The 14,493-nt window shown below is 50.0% G+C and overlaps 1 long non-coding RNA gene across 1 annotated transcript; it reads left to right on the top strand.

Moving 5' to 3' along the window:
* Window positions 1–2,062: 2,062 nt before the first annotated feature.
* On the top strand, window positions 2,063–6,008 carry LOC133065414 (uncharacterized). Its single transcript, XR_009694883.1, has 3 exons — window positions 2,063–2,242; window positions 4,558–4,687; window positions 5,990–6,008. It is a non-coding gene; the product is annotated as an uncharacterized LOC133065414 (long non-coding RNA).
* The last annotated feature ends 8,485 nt before the right edge of the window (window positions 6,009–14,493 follow it).

The raw sequence follows: 14,493 nt of genomic DNA on the forward strand, positions 1-14,493 counted from the left end.
CTGATACAGTTGTTGCTGTTCACTGTGAGTTTCCTTGGACCAGGCCCCCTCTGCACTTTCCATGTGTTACTGGATTTAATTGTGTCACTCTGGGTTAAGGACCATGACCCCACTGTAGAGAGGAGGAAGTTGAGGGTACGGAGAGAAGCTGTGTGGCTCGTGAGGGGCAGAGCTGGGACTCCGGGTCAGGAGGTTCAAACCCGAAGCCCACGCCTTGACCACTGCCCAGCACCACCTGGCTTGCTATCGGCTATTGTGGCTGCCAGGAGACCGCTCTGCACCAGAGCACAGCCCTAGGGTGGGAACGGCCTCTGTGAATTCCCTGTCTGCCCCCAAATGCCCCCCAGCAGCCCTCAGACATGCCACGGGATGGTGTCTCCTGCACATTCTCTTCTCCAAGCTGAAGATCCTGGTGCCTGGTGGGGAGGGAGGCAGGAGGTGACTTCAGGCCCCTCCCCTCGGAGCACCCTCGAAGGTCTTCCTCCAGGGCCCTGGGAAGGCTTCCCACTCTGACGTCTCCTCCAGCCCAGCCTTTCCCTCCATGCCGACCTTGGACCCTCCCAGGACCCCCGATGACTCACCGCGCGGCACTTTCACTTCCTCCTCCTCTCAAGGAGGCTTTGGACCTGCTGTAGCTGCAGCAAGGAGGCCTTCTCTTTGGAGGCTGCAAAGGCCATGAGGGGCGGCCGTGGACCCTGGCCTGAGGGGCTGGAGTGCAGCCCTGGCTGAGGGCAAGCTGGTGGAAGTCTTCCTGGGCCTCCTGGCCAGACACTGACCTGAGCTGGACTCTGTCCAAATGGTCAGTCGCCCCTGGCACCCATACAGGCTGACACGCAGGGAGGTCAACCTAGCATTTTTAAGCTGGAATGATGCCATTCCTATTTATTGATGGCATTGGAGGGACCCATCTTCATTCATTCATTTATTCCCTCATTTAACAAGTCTGTCTTAGCCTCCTGGGTACCAAGCAACCTCTATTGGACAAAGAAACCAAGGCTTGGTCTCTGCCCACAAGGAGCTCACAGTTGACAGGGTGGTGGGTGTGGTTGAGGGGGGCAGATCCATCAACAGAAAATGCAACTCGATAGAGAAGCCTTGCACCTATTTCTCAGATCTCTTCACAGTTTACCAGAAATGTTTATACCGAAATGCTTCCTGATTACAGCCTGGCCTTCTCTCTCCACTTAGAACACATGATAGTTCCCAGCTATTCCAGGGAGCAGGCAAAGTCAGGGCTGAAACTTATGCTTTCTTAGCATTTCAGCTCAGACTCCTGGGTGCAGGCGTGCCGTACTACTCTGGGGGCAACCATTCACATCCTAGTCTAAGAGGATGGCGCCCAGTGAAATGACCGAGCTGTGGAGTCAGACCTGGGTTACACTCTCCGCTCGGCCATCGTCTGACAGCATGACCTCAAGGAAGTTGCTCATCTTCTCTGACCTTCACTTTATTCATCTGTAACATGAAGCTATTGGTAGAACCGTAGTATCGTGTTTTTTTAAGAATTCCGTAGATCATCCAGGCAGAGCACCTGGCACTCGGTAAACATGAAGCACTCAGTCAATGCCCGCTGTCACGGTGAATACACTGTTTACAGTGAAGGTCTGTGGGTACCTGTTCCTGTATGTGTGTGTGTGTGTGTGTGTGTGTGTGTGTGTCTAAGGGGCAATCGGGGAAGGCTTCCTAGAAGAGGTGACATTGGTGTTGGGTCTTAAAGCAAAAGGTGAGCAAGAGCATTCCAAGTAGAGGAAAGGCCAGACACGGTCAGGGACTGGGGAGGCTTTGGGGGAGGCCAAGAGTGGCCCGAGGGCTTCTCTAGTCTCTGGGCTGTGTTGTCTCGGCCTGAGCTCCCCAGGCCCCAAGGCTGCAGCCTGGCCCAGGCCCCCTGTGGTATCTGGGTGGGTGGGGGCTGCCCCAACTTGGTCTCTGAGGTGCTGGCAGCAGCTTCAGGCCTCTCACCTCTCTGCCTCCTCCTGTTTCCGGGCCTCCACTTCCTTCCCCTGCACAGACCGCAGAGGCGTTTCAGAGGAAGCTGCTACTTATTTTAGCAGCCATCCCTGGACACCCCCACCCACAGCTGCTCCTGCGCCTGAGCCCCTTCAGAGGCACCCAGTCACTCTCTGAGCCACAGCTCAGAGCACTCAGGGGTGAGGAACATCCCACGTGCTTCCCCGCAGCTGTACCAGCCTGATCCTGGAGCTGCGAGACCGGGGTTCAAGCCCAGCCCGGAGCCTCACTTACGGTATGCTCTCCAGGTTCCTCCTCCAAGGCCACGTGACCATTTGTGCTACAGGACCGACATTGGGCAGGAACTGACCTCTGGGGAGAATGGGGTGGGGTGGAGTAGATGCACTGCCAGCCTTGCTGACCTCCAGCTGGAAAGCCCTGAGGGAGCGTCTTGGGGAAGATCAGGTTCGGGCTGGGGGCGTTGCTGAGGCTTGTACTTCGAAAGTTCATCTTTAAGAACAAAAGAATCACAAATACAAATTTACCTATGAAAGTGAGCTTTTATGTAGAAAGAGCCTGTGTTACTGGGGAGCTTTTCCAGCGTCGTGGCAAACTTGACCTCGGAGAGGGCCCCCAAAGTCCCCAAGAGACGATGGGGAAACTGAGGAAAGGGGAGGGGGCACCACCAGCCCAACAGGGTCACACAGCTGGTGACCCCAGATTTGTTAATGAATCAGGGCCCATGTTTTATTCACACCCCTTGACAGTCCCTAGTATCCCACTGGGATGAGGAGGGCATTGGGGAGGACAAAAGAGAGACCAAGAGGTTGAAAGACAGGGACACAGACAGGGCAGCCCAGCGTGAGGAGGACACGGGCTCTTTCTGGCTGTGTGGCTCATCCTGAGCCTCAGTGTCCTCATCTGTAAAATGGGGTGATGGAAGGCAGTTGTGGACACTGGCCATTCTGTTTCCCTTTCCATTCAGGGTTTGTAAATTCATTCCAAAGCACATTGATGATAGCAACACTTACCTAGTGCTTACCTCATGCCAGGCACTGTTCTAAGCACAGCGTTTTAAAACTTCAGTCATCTAATCTTCACAATAATATGACCAGGTAAGTGTGATTATCACCTCATTATCACCATGATAATATCACCATTATCACCCTCAGTTCCAGATGAGGCAACTGAGGCCCCAGAGGCCAGTCAGGCTCTGGGTTGGGTCCTGGGAATGTAGCTGTAACACATACATGGTTTTGTCCTTGAGGAGCCCAAAGCTGGTGGGGACAGGGGTGCCAGCAAGTGTGTTATTAGAACCCCAGAACAATCCTGGTTTGGGGCCCAAGGGAAGTCCTCAGGGAGCAGAGCGGAGGGCAGGCTTCTTCGGGCCAGATGGTTTAGTGCAGAAGATGGCATTTGAAGGGAGCCCTGATGGATTCCTAGAGGAATTTTCCAGGGTGACCACATGGGAAAGGCATTCTGGGCAGAGGGAACAGCACATGAGAAGTCAAGGAGGCAGAAGAGTGCTTGCGGGGAAGGGAAAGTAGCCAGGAGATTGCGGATCTGGTGGGTGTGGCCAGGAATAGCACAGATGAGGCTGTAGAATTAGCTTTCTGATTTCTGCTTTTCTTCTTGGGTGCCAACCCCGAGCAGGGGCTTCAGTCCTGCAAGAGAAGTGTCTGTGAGGGGCAGGCCTGCTGTGTGACAGTCAAGAGTGGACCAGGAACATGTGCCAGAGGCAGTCTCCGACACCAGCCTCTTGGCTGCCTCCCCTCCTGTGTTTCTAGCTTTGACAATTCAGGAGCCTTCGTCTGTCCTGGAGGGGAGGATGTGGGCCTCAAGGTCACCCCACCAACCAGCTTCTCTCCTCCTTGTTCAGAGAAAGCTTGCCAGCCTTCACATGGGCATCCACGTGTCTGTCCACCCTCACATCCATCTGTTAGTCTGTACATGTAATGCTGACCCAGACCAGATGCTCTACATGCACTGCCTGTATCCCTTTGATCCATTTCTGAGGTCCCTGCCAAGCAGGGACCATCCTAACCACAGAGGGCATCTTCCCACCCCAGCTCCCACATCTTTACTTCCCTGTCTGAAACTTTCTCTGGTACCACAGGAGCTGGATAGCTTTTCGCAGGGCACCCAAAATGCCAGGGCTGGAAGAGTTCCCAGGAGAGCCCTTACCCAGGGAGGAATGAAGACAAAGCGCCCCAGCTTGCCAGTCACCAGGCGGAGCACTCCAGGTACATTTCATACAGCCACTTGGGTACTGAGTCCTAAGTTTCCGCCAAGTCATCATTTCATTTGCACACTCCTACTTCCCATGATCACTGCCTCCCAAATAAACTGCCTGCACCCATCCCTTACCCCGTTCATCCATTCATGCGTTTGCCCACACAGCACATGCTCACGGGGCCTGCTCCACTGGACTCTTTTTGAGATGAAATGGGCACAGCCTTGTCCTTTGGGGCCCACAAGCTTGTGGAGATAGGCACAGGCTCCCAAGGGGCACTCCTGAGGCCCTACTCCCACCAGGCGAACTAGAGCAAGGGCTGATCTAAGCCACTTCCTCATCAACTCTTGGTTTCCACCCTTGGCTTTCTTCTGCAGGTAACTTTCCAAGGATGGTTCCAGCAGCCTGTGACATGGCCAGCAGGAAGAACAACAGCTACTGCTTGTGCTCCCATGTGAGCTGCTTGACATGTATTAGATGCATTCATCCTCCCAGAGGTCCTAGGAGGTAGGTATTCTTAATCCAAGCTCCATTTTACAGACGGAAAAAGTGAGGTACTGAGAGTCTCGCCCACAATGCCACAGTTAGTAAGGAGCGTTTCAATCCAGGCAGTCTGACCTCAGAGCCCGTGGCTTGGTGTCTGTGCTTTACAGTTCGAGGAAGGAGGGGATCTGATTTGATGCAGAAGAAATGATTCAAATGTACAAGAAGGTCTGGGAGGAGAAGGCAGGGCAGCTTAGAATAACACACCTGAACCCACACTTCCACACCAGTGTGCTGTGTATACACAAAGAAAAGTACACAAACATGTGTGTTTAGCCAACGCAAACGCATCCACGTAAGTGTGCCAATACACACATGCCTTATGCCCTCAGGGCTGTGTCTATACACAGGTGTGTGCACCAGGGCACCCAGCTGCTGCCACACACACTTTTTTTGCAGCTGTGAAATATTCACAGACATATTCACAGACAGATGCACACACGTGCCCCCCACACACTTATTTTCACCCATGCATGCCTCACCACCCATGGGCACACACCCAGGAACCCACATAGGTGTGCCCCTCTGTACAAGGACAGACACAGATACAAATGAGTGGCCGGTTTGAATTCTTTGCTTAAAGAAAAGTTGTGACTGTATTAAAAATGTAGGACACATCGGCCAAATAATTAAAGTGTGAAGCGAGGCATTGGGACTTCCCGCCACTCTCTCGGGGCCACCCCTGCTGGGCTGTGCTCGGCATGGCTGCGTCCTATATATTTGAGGAAGAGGCACTTTATTACAGTAATTTATCACCCCCATAAATGTGGCTCCTCTGTAACGTGGAATAATTTGGAAAGAAATATGTTTTAAAAATTAAAAATGCAGTCGGCATGCGCCCCGTCAGGTCTGCAGGGAGACATGGAGGCAACTCCAGTAACTGCCCGTGTAGCTCTAATACCTACAACTTCCATTATTTAAAATGTGATTATATTTTTCCTGCTTGGAGCTTTGTCAGCTATAAATAAAATATAAGGGTGAATTGTTGCGGGGCCTAGTAAGCACTTCCATTATTGGTACTTAAGGGGGCTTGGGGATGGCATGAATAGGCAGGGTGTGGGGAAGAGAAGGAAGGCCACTTGGTGGGTACCGACTGAGCCAAGGGGCCGAGCTGTGGCTGTGGATGGGCCCAGTCCTTTTGATGGTTGAGAATCCTTTGAATCCGGAGTGACATGACCCCGTGAATTTCAGCTCTGTTGCAGAGGCCACCACTGACCATAGCAAAAACCACCCACAGCAGTTAATGCCTGCAACATCTCCCTACAGGCTTGCCCCCACCCCCTGGTCTTCTCAGGGAGTCCATAGTCACGGGACACCGAGGGGAGAAAGGACCTCTAAGAGAAAGGGATTCATCAACTTGAAGATGTTTGCTTTTCCACAACTAGGATATGTTGGTTCCAAGTGAGTCCAGAGCTGTAGCTGGGCAAGGAAGGGGGATTTGCAGTGAAGTGTGTAAGTGGATGGGGATGTGGGTTGTTGGCTTTGAATCAGCAAGCTATCCCCATGACAGAGTGACTGGGAAGGGAAGGACGCACCTCCAAGAATGATCAGGTCAGAAAACAAATGTATTTGTTTCGTCAAAAAAAGAAAAGGAGCAAATGAGGAGGGATGAAAACCTAGACATCATCTCTTTGCCCCTCCCCCTGCATCTTGCGTGTTTCTCAAAACCTGAAAGCTTGGCTTGGTGTCTCGGCTCTGCCAGTTCATAGATTCATGACCACGGGCAAGGATTCTTTGTTCACTTCATTGAGCCTCAGTTTGCTCATCTGTAAACTGGGGATAGGGCTTCCCTGGTGGCTCAGTGCTAAAGAATCTGCCTGCCAATTCGGGAGATGCAAGAGACGTGGATTCCATCCCTGGGTCAGGAAGATTCCGTGGAGAAGGAAAATGGCAATCCACTCCAGTATTCTTGCCTGGGAAATCGCATGAACAGAGGAGCCCGGCAGGCTACAGTCCATGGAGTCACTAAAGAGTTGACATGATTTAACTCCTAAACCACAACAACAAACTGGGTGTGTGTGTGCTCAGTCGCTCAGTCAGGTGCAACTCTTGGCACACGAACTGTAGCCTGCCAGGCTTCTCTGTCCATGGAATTCTCCCAGCCAAGAATACTGGAAGGGCTGCCATTTCCTATTCCAGGGGATCTTCCTGACCCAGGGATCATACCCATGTCTCTTGCATCTCCTGAATTGGCAGGAAGATTCTATACCACTGTGCCACCTGGGAAATCCCAAAACTGGGGATAACAGCACCCATTTTCAGAGTTATTGTGGCGTTTAAAGAGGACAACATTTGTAAAGAGTTGGGACTGGCTCTTGCTACACTCCAGGTGCTCCATTATGATAATGAAATAAATTTAGACAGGGGTCCTTCTATCACACTCCTTGGTACATAGTTGAATTGAAAACTTAGGTTCACACAAAAACCCCCATGCAAATGTTTACTGCCACTTTATTCATCATTGTCAAAACTTGGTAGCCACCAAGATGTCTTTCAATAAGTAAATGGATAAATAAACTGAAATGAACTAGGAACGGGGAGTTATTGTTTACGGCGAGTGGAATTTCAGTTTGGGAAAAGGAAAACAGTTCTGGAGAGGGGTAGTTCTGGTGACGGCTGTATATCATTATGAATGTACTAAAGGTCATGGAACTATACACTTGAAAGTGGTTAAAATGGAAAATTTTGTGTTATGTATATTTTACTACCAAAAAAAAGAGAAGAGTTATTAAGCCATGAGAAGACATGGAGGAACCTTAAATGTGTATTGCTAAATGAAAGAAGCCAGTCTGAAAAGGCTACATACTATATTATTCCAACTGTATGACCTTCTATGACCTTCTGGAAAAGGCAAAACTATGTAGACAATAACTGCAGCCATGAAATTAAAAGAGGCTTTCTCCTTGGAAAGAAAGCCTTGACAATCCTAAACAGCATATTAAAAAGCAGACATCACTTTGCCGACAAAGGTCTGTATAGTCAAAGCTATGGTTTTTCCAGTAGTCATGTATAGTTGCTAGAGCTGGACCATAAAGAAGGCTAAGTGCTAAAGAATTGATGCTTTTGAATTATGGTACTGGAGAAGACTCTTAAGAGTCCCTTGGGCTGCAAGGAGATCAAACCAGTCAACCCTAAAGGAAATCAACCCTGAATATCTATTGGAGGGACTGGTGCTAAAGCTGAAGCTCCAATACGTTGGCCACTTGATGTGAAGAGCTGAGTCACTGGAAAAGATTCTCATGCTGGGAAAGACTGAGGGCAGCAGGAGAAGAGGGCGACAGTGGGTGATATGGTTATGTAGCCTCACCAACTCAACGAACATGAGTTTGAGCAAATTCTGGGAAATAGTGAAGGACAGAGAAACCTGGTGTGCTGCTGTCCATGGGGTTGGAAAGAATTGGACATGACTTAGTGACTGAACAACACAAATGGAGACAGTAAACAGATCAGTGGGTGGCGGGAGGGATAAATAGATAAAATACAGATGATTTTTAAGGCAGTGAAGTTATTCCACATGATACTATAATGGTGGCTACGTGTCATATCATGTTTGTCAGAGCCCACAGAATGCACAACATAAAGATTGAACCCTAATGTGAGCTATGGACTTTAGTTGTTAATAATAATGAACTGATATTGGTTCATCAGTTGTAATAAATATACCATAGTAACACAAGATGTTAATAATAGGGACAGTGGGTGATTATATAAGAATTCTGTGTATTTTCTGTTTTGTTTTAAACCTAAAACTGCTCCAAAAATCAAGGGCTCTAAAAATAAGAAATTAAAACAAAAGATCCAAAAATTAATAATAAAACAGCCTAGGCAGAGGTCAGTACTGGCCTTTTCCTTAGCACTTGATGCCATTAAGAGCAGGGCTAAAAGAGAGTGGATGTATGTATGTGTATAACTCACTCACTTTGTTACACACCTGAAGCTAACACAACATTGTAAATCAACTATACTCCAATAAAAATCATTTTTTAAAAAAGAACAGGGCTGGAAGGCATCTTAAGCAATCGTTCCCCTGGTGGTTTCCAAATGCTTTTTTTTTTTCCAAGCAAAATTGTATGGGGCCCCAATCCTCTTAAAAAGCTCACTATGACCAGAGCAAACTGGATGGGATCAGCAAACAGGTTTGGACTGGCTCAAGCTACATGCTGTGGGCTGGGGCTCCATGACCCTACCTGTCCACAGCTTCCCGGGTTGGCCTGTTTTAGCCCTGCTGGATCAGCGGAATTTTTCTGAGCTACATAAACCGGTGCAGCTGATTTAAATCTTTTGGAATTGGTCCTAGCTGAATGCATTCGTCTTGAACCAGCTCAAACCTCTCTGAACTGGCTGAAATTGGGCCCAGATCTAGAGTCGAGGGGTGTGTCCCCGAACGGAGCCCCAAATGGAAGAGAAGCTGAGATTCCATTTGGGTGATCAAACAGGGAGTCTGGGTGGCTCAAGCTGGATCAGACCAGGGCAGACAGATAAGCACATTGCCACAGAGGCTGGAGAGAGAGAGGTGGACACAGCCTCCCTGCCTCCTGCCTCACCCCTGGAGTGCTTCCCTGGAGGCTATTTGGATTGGGCCACAGACAGGATGATGGGAGGTGGGGGGGAGGAGGGAGAGACACTCCTGAGAAGATGGGAGGAGGGAGGGATGGGATGGCGCCCAAGGGAGGGGTGGCTGGGTCAGGGCCGGGAGCAGGTCTGTGTGCTGATGGGAAAAGACCAGCAAGGAGGCTAATGATGGAGGAGAGAGGTGGCAACATGAGGATTCAAGTTCCTTGAAAAGGTGAAAAGAACAGGACCCAGAGCACAAGTGGCAAGACCAGTCTCTGAGAGGAGAGGGGACGTGGCCTTTGGGTGTCGGGACTGAGGAAGCAGAGACGAAAGCAGATACAGCAGAACCACAGGATGGGGGAGGAGGTTTCCCCGGTGGCTCAGCGGTCAAGAATCTGCCTGCCAATGCAGCAGACCCAGGTTCAGTCCCTGGGTTGGGAAGAGCCCTTGGAAGAGGGCATGCCTACCCACTGCAGTATTCCTGCCAGGAAAATCCCATGGCCAGAGGAGCCTGGTGGGCTATGGTCCATGGGGTTGCAAAGAATCGGACACGACTGAAGTGACCAAGCCACCACCACAGGACAGGGCAAGACTAGGAGACTGTGATGGCTCCTGGCACCTGCTCTTTGAACTGATGTCTGGGGTGAGGTCATCTACGGAGAGTCAGAGGGGTGAGCAGGGGCTGATAAGTGTGACAGAGAGAAGAAAGGGAGAAAGCCAGAAGTAGTCACTCCAGAGAAGAGAAACACAGAGGGCTCCATGGGGCAACTTGAAGTGCCCATTTGAGGCCTGCAGTCATGAATTTAGAATGGAACCTGGCAATGTGGTTATATGACTTTTTTCCCAGCCATATTCAGTGGTGTGAGATTGCATGGGTGTCCAGTGTCACTAAGCGAATATGGTGATGTGATGGCGGAGCTGATCAAGATGAGAAATGAAGCCAGGATGGGGGTCATTGGAGGAGAGCAGTGAGAAGGCTAATGGAGTGTTAGGCTCCACAAGAATCCAGAAATTTCTATAAAGATGGCTCTGGAGCAAGGGGCTGGATGGCTAGGAGACAAGGGTTAGTGTGGGGTGTTTATAGAGTGGGAAACTGAGGCCACACCAGGAAGGAGACTTATCCAAAATCACACCGTTATCAGTAGCTGAGAAAGAAACTGCTTAGTTCTTGATCTCTTCTTAAGTCATTCACTCATTTATTCAATAAGTTCCTGTCAAATGCCAGCTAGGGGCTAGGTACTCTGAATACTGAAGCCAAAAAAATCTTATTCCTGCCCTCAGAGAATTTAGTGCACACAGATATGAAATTAATTTATCATTCATGTAATATATTAAGTATGTATTCATATGCATTATTAAAGAAAACCAGACACAGTTAGAGCCTGGGTGGAGCTTGAAATACAGTAATTTACAGCTCTGCCATCTGGGACCAGTGGCTCAATATCTGTGTCTCGGTTCCTCATCTGTAAAATGGAGATCCTAATAACAGCCATCTCGCAGCGCTATTGAGATGAGTAACACCATGTCCAGGTCTTAAGTATAGTACGCTGTCAGTAATTCGGCTCTTTGTATGCTGACTCCGGCAGTTGGTGATGGACAGGGAGGCCTGGCGTGCCGCGGTTCATGGGGTTGCAAAGAGTCGGACACGACTGAGTGACTGAACTAAACTGAACTGAATTGTTTCAACGCCTGTGTACATTGATTCTCAACAGATTGGTGGCAGCAGCCTTTGTGGGTGCCCGGCCTGTATCCGCTCTGCACTTGCTGATGGTGTCAGATGCAGGCACCTGTGCTTGTCCGCCCTGGTGCTTCCCCTTCACCTTGTTGCAGAGTTGGTTATCAGAGGCCAGAAGCACTGGGCTGTTAACACCCCCAGGGGCAAAACCCAGCCACGGGTAGAGAGCAGCAGGAGGATACATACCCCAGCTTTCTTGCCCTTCGGGCAGGATAATCTGGGGCATGTTCTGCTTTGTCAGCATCCCAGGGAGCCTGAGCCTTGGCTGCTCACAGCAGGAATCTGCTTATTAATACACGTGTTATTGCCTTTCCTTCTATGGGAGGAACTGTAAAATAAACTAGCCGCTTATACTCCATCCTTGCCTCAGGATCTGCTTCTGGGGGCACCCAACCAAAGACAATTGGTAATGCAAATGGTCCTAGGAATAGACTCTCAGGGTGGGCTTCTGGAATGGAATCCATCACTAGCTGGAGGGCAGCCAGTACCACATTGATGGTGGTGAGTGAAGTGGGATGACACCATTAGGAAGTGCCTGGGATGCTGTAGCCCCATCTTTGTTGAGACTCTCATCTTCCTGGATTAGAGATACAGATGGAAGGGAAAGCACTGGTTTATCCAGTAGCTCTAGCCCTTGAGAGATGGGGCACAATGGTAACTTGAAGGATTGCAGACTTGTTTGGCTGAGGTCAACTGCCATGACAGCCCTTAAGGAAGAAAATGTCAGCCCACTACCATCGTAGGGTTCAGCTGGAAAGCCAGAAGGCTGCCAGGGCAGTTCTTTGATAGTCCCTTAATTCTTGAAGCTGGAGTGGGCAGGCTGTACTGAAAGTCACACCCAAGAGTTAACTGAAAGAGTAGTGGAGGAACAGGGGCTAGCTTCACAGCCCCTGGGTGTGTTAGTTAGTGTGTTAGTTGGTGTGTTAGTTAGAAAGACCCCTGTGGGTCTTTCAGGCTGATAGAAGAGCTGCCAGAGAAAGCTGGGGTCCTGAGAACTGAGATGGGAACATCTGTTCGGATTTGCTTGATAAACCTGAGCCTCAAAGTCCCCTGAACCTCTGGAAGGTAGAAATGGTCTCTCCTCTTTGCTAGAGTCTCCTGGTGGTGGGAGACAATGCAAAGGTCTGCTCTGGGGTGCCTGCCTCTCTAAATGATGTGGATTCCTCCATGGCATCCCCCATTTCTCCTACTGCTCTGCAGAAATTTTTAACTTTAGTTGCTAAGTCGTATCTGACTCTTTGTGACCCCATGGACTGTAACCTGGCAGGCTCCTCTGTCTATAGGATTTCCCAGGCAAGAATACTGGAGTGGGTTGCCATTTCCTTCTCTAGGGAATCTTCCTGACCCAGAGATAGAACCTGCATCTCCTGCATTGCTGGTGAATTCTTTACCACTGAGCCACCTGGGAAGCCCCTTGTTATACAGACCAGTAACTAAAATCAGTTCTCAATGTGGTCTGAGGGAGTTCACATTTCCTCTTTAATAGGAGGAAACAAATTATCTACTGGAAGAACTGCAGGAGCCAGAACACCCCTGGGAGGAAGTCTTAAAGGTCTTCTATCAGGGCAGGGAGAATAGAGGGCTGGATTGACAAGGAGCGCTGTCTAATGTCCAATCCTAAAGGAAATCAACCCTGAATATTCATTGGAAGGACTGATGCTGAAGCTCCAATATTTGGCTACCTGATTCAAAGAACCAATTCATGGAAAAGACCCTGATGCCGGGGAAGAGTGAGGGCAGGAGGAGAAGAGGACAACAGAGTATGAAATGGTTGGATGGCATCACCAACTCAATGGACGTGAGTTTGAGCAAACTCAGGGAGATAGTAAAGGACAGGGAAGCCTGGCGTGCTGCAGCTCATGGGGTCGCAAAAAGTAGGACATGACTGAGCAAATGAACAACCACTGTCCAATGACTCAGGAGCTCTGAGACACTCCTAACACTGCTGGGACATGTAGACATGAGGCATAGTTGGTCTACAGGGAGCTAGAGATAACAAAACTGCCTTGGCTGAGTGCAGAGAAGGTATCAAAAGGTTCAGAGGGTGAACATGTGAGAATGGATGCGTCATGTAAGACCAGAGAACCACCCATGTGCCATTGTGAGGTGGACGGAGGCCACAGATGAGTGCTGGCTTTTGTCCATCTCACAGTGGGTCTGTTGGGTCATAGGCTCATCCACAGTCATCTCTCCAGTCCCTGCATGAGTCATTGGGATGGCTGTACTTAATAGCTGGCAGAACTCTCACTTGGTTTTCTGCCCTATGGTATAAAAGACTTTATAATAGGAGAGGAGGGCTCTAAACTGCACCTCCCCTTTCTAGACAAAATAGTAAACCAGAGGTAGGCCACCGGCTGGGAGAAATGGCAGAGATTAGCACTACCCTCAAAGACGGGAAGGATACAGGAGTGGTGGCTTCTATTATATCCCCATTCGGTTCAGCAGTGGAGCCCCTGTAAGAAGCCAGTAGATCAGAGATGATGGGGAACCACCACAGGCTGAAGTACATGGTAGTCCCCATCACCAATACTGCATCAGAACGCCATAGATGCTGGCATCTAGTGTGACTGTCGACCCGTAGAATGGTCCTTTCCATCCTCATCAGAAGGGTCAGAGCAGTTCACACTCACCTGGGCAGAGGGCCATACACTTTCACTGATGTTCCCCAGGTGACCTCCCTCTCCTGCTCTCTGCCACAATGTCGTCCCAAGGGATCTTGAGTATCTGGAGGGGGGTGGCTTTGCTTTGTGTCAACTTAACGAAACTGCGTTTCCCGGAATTCCACTGTGTAACTCGGGGGTGGTGTGTCCTCAGGACTTGGAGAAGGAGATTTGGAAGGTGGAAGTGAACAGCAGCCACGGAAGGTGGGTGCAGGGGATGAGACACGGTGGCAGCCCTTGCACACTGCTGTGGCTCCCCTGCCTCCCACCTCTCTTGGTGCCACTCCAGGTGCCGGGATGTGGCAAGAAAGGCCAAGTTCCTGCTTCTGGTCGTGCCTGTGATTCTCTTAGAGGTGGGTGAGGGAGACAGAAAACGCTCTCCCAAGCGGGTCTTCCTAGCATGCCCGTATCCTCACCGCTTCCTTGTCCAGTGTGATCCCATTGTTGTGGTTACCATGGTCAAGGCCACTCTAATCTTCTCATCTCTATTTTCATCTTTCTCTCTCTCCCTCTCCTGGCTTTGTGTCTGCAAAGAGAAGAGTCCAGAAGGACACACTCTGAGCCATTAGCCTTGGTTATCTCTGAGAAGTAAAACTGGGAGCGAGAGTTGTCCTGTTTATTTTACCTACAACTGAGGCAGGGAAGTGACATGCTGTGTCTGAGGTCACACAGCTGGTGAGTACAGAGCTGAGGTCTGGCGTCGCCTCCTGCTCACACATCCTATTTCCTCCCCAGCCAGGGTGGTTCCCGGCCTCTCTCACCCCTTCCAGCATGGCCTGACCTCTAGATTTCCAACCCAGACTTTCCCCTGAAAGCCCCTT

This window comes from Dama dama, chromosome 11 (assembly GCF_033118175.1).
Source record: "Dama dama isolate Ldn47 chromosome 11, ASM3311817v1, whole genome shotgun sequence".
NCBI lineage: Eukaryota > Metazoa > Chordata > Mammalia > Artiodactyla > Cervidae > Dama > Dama dama.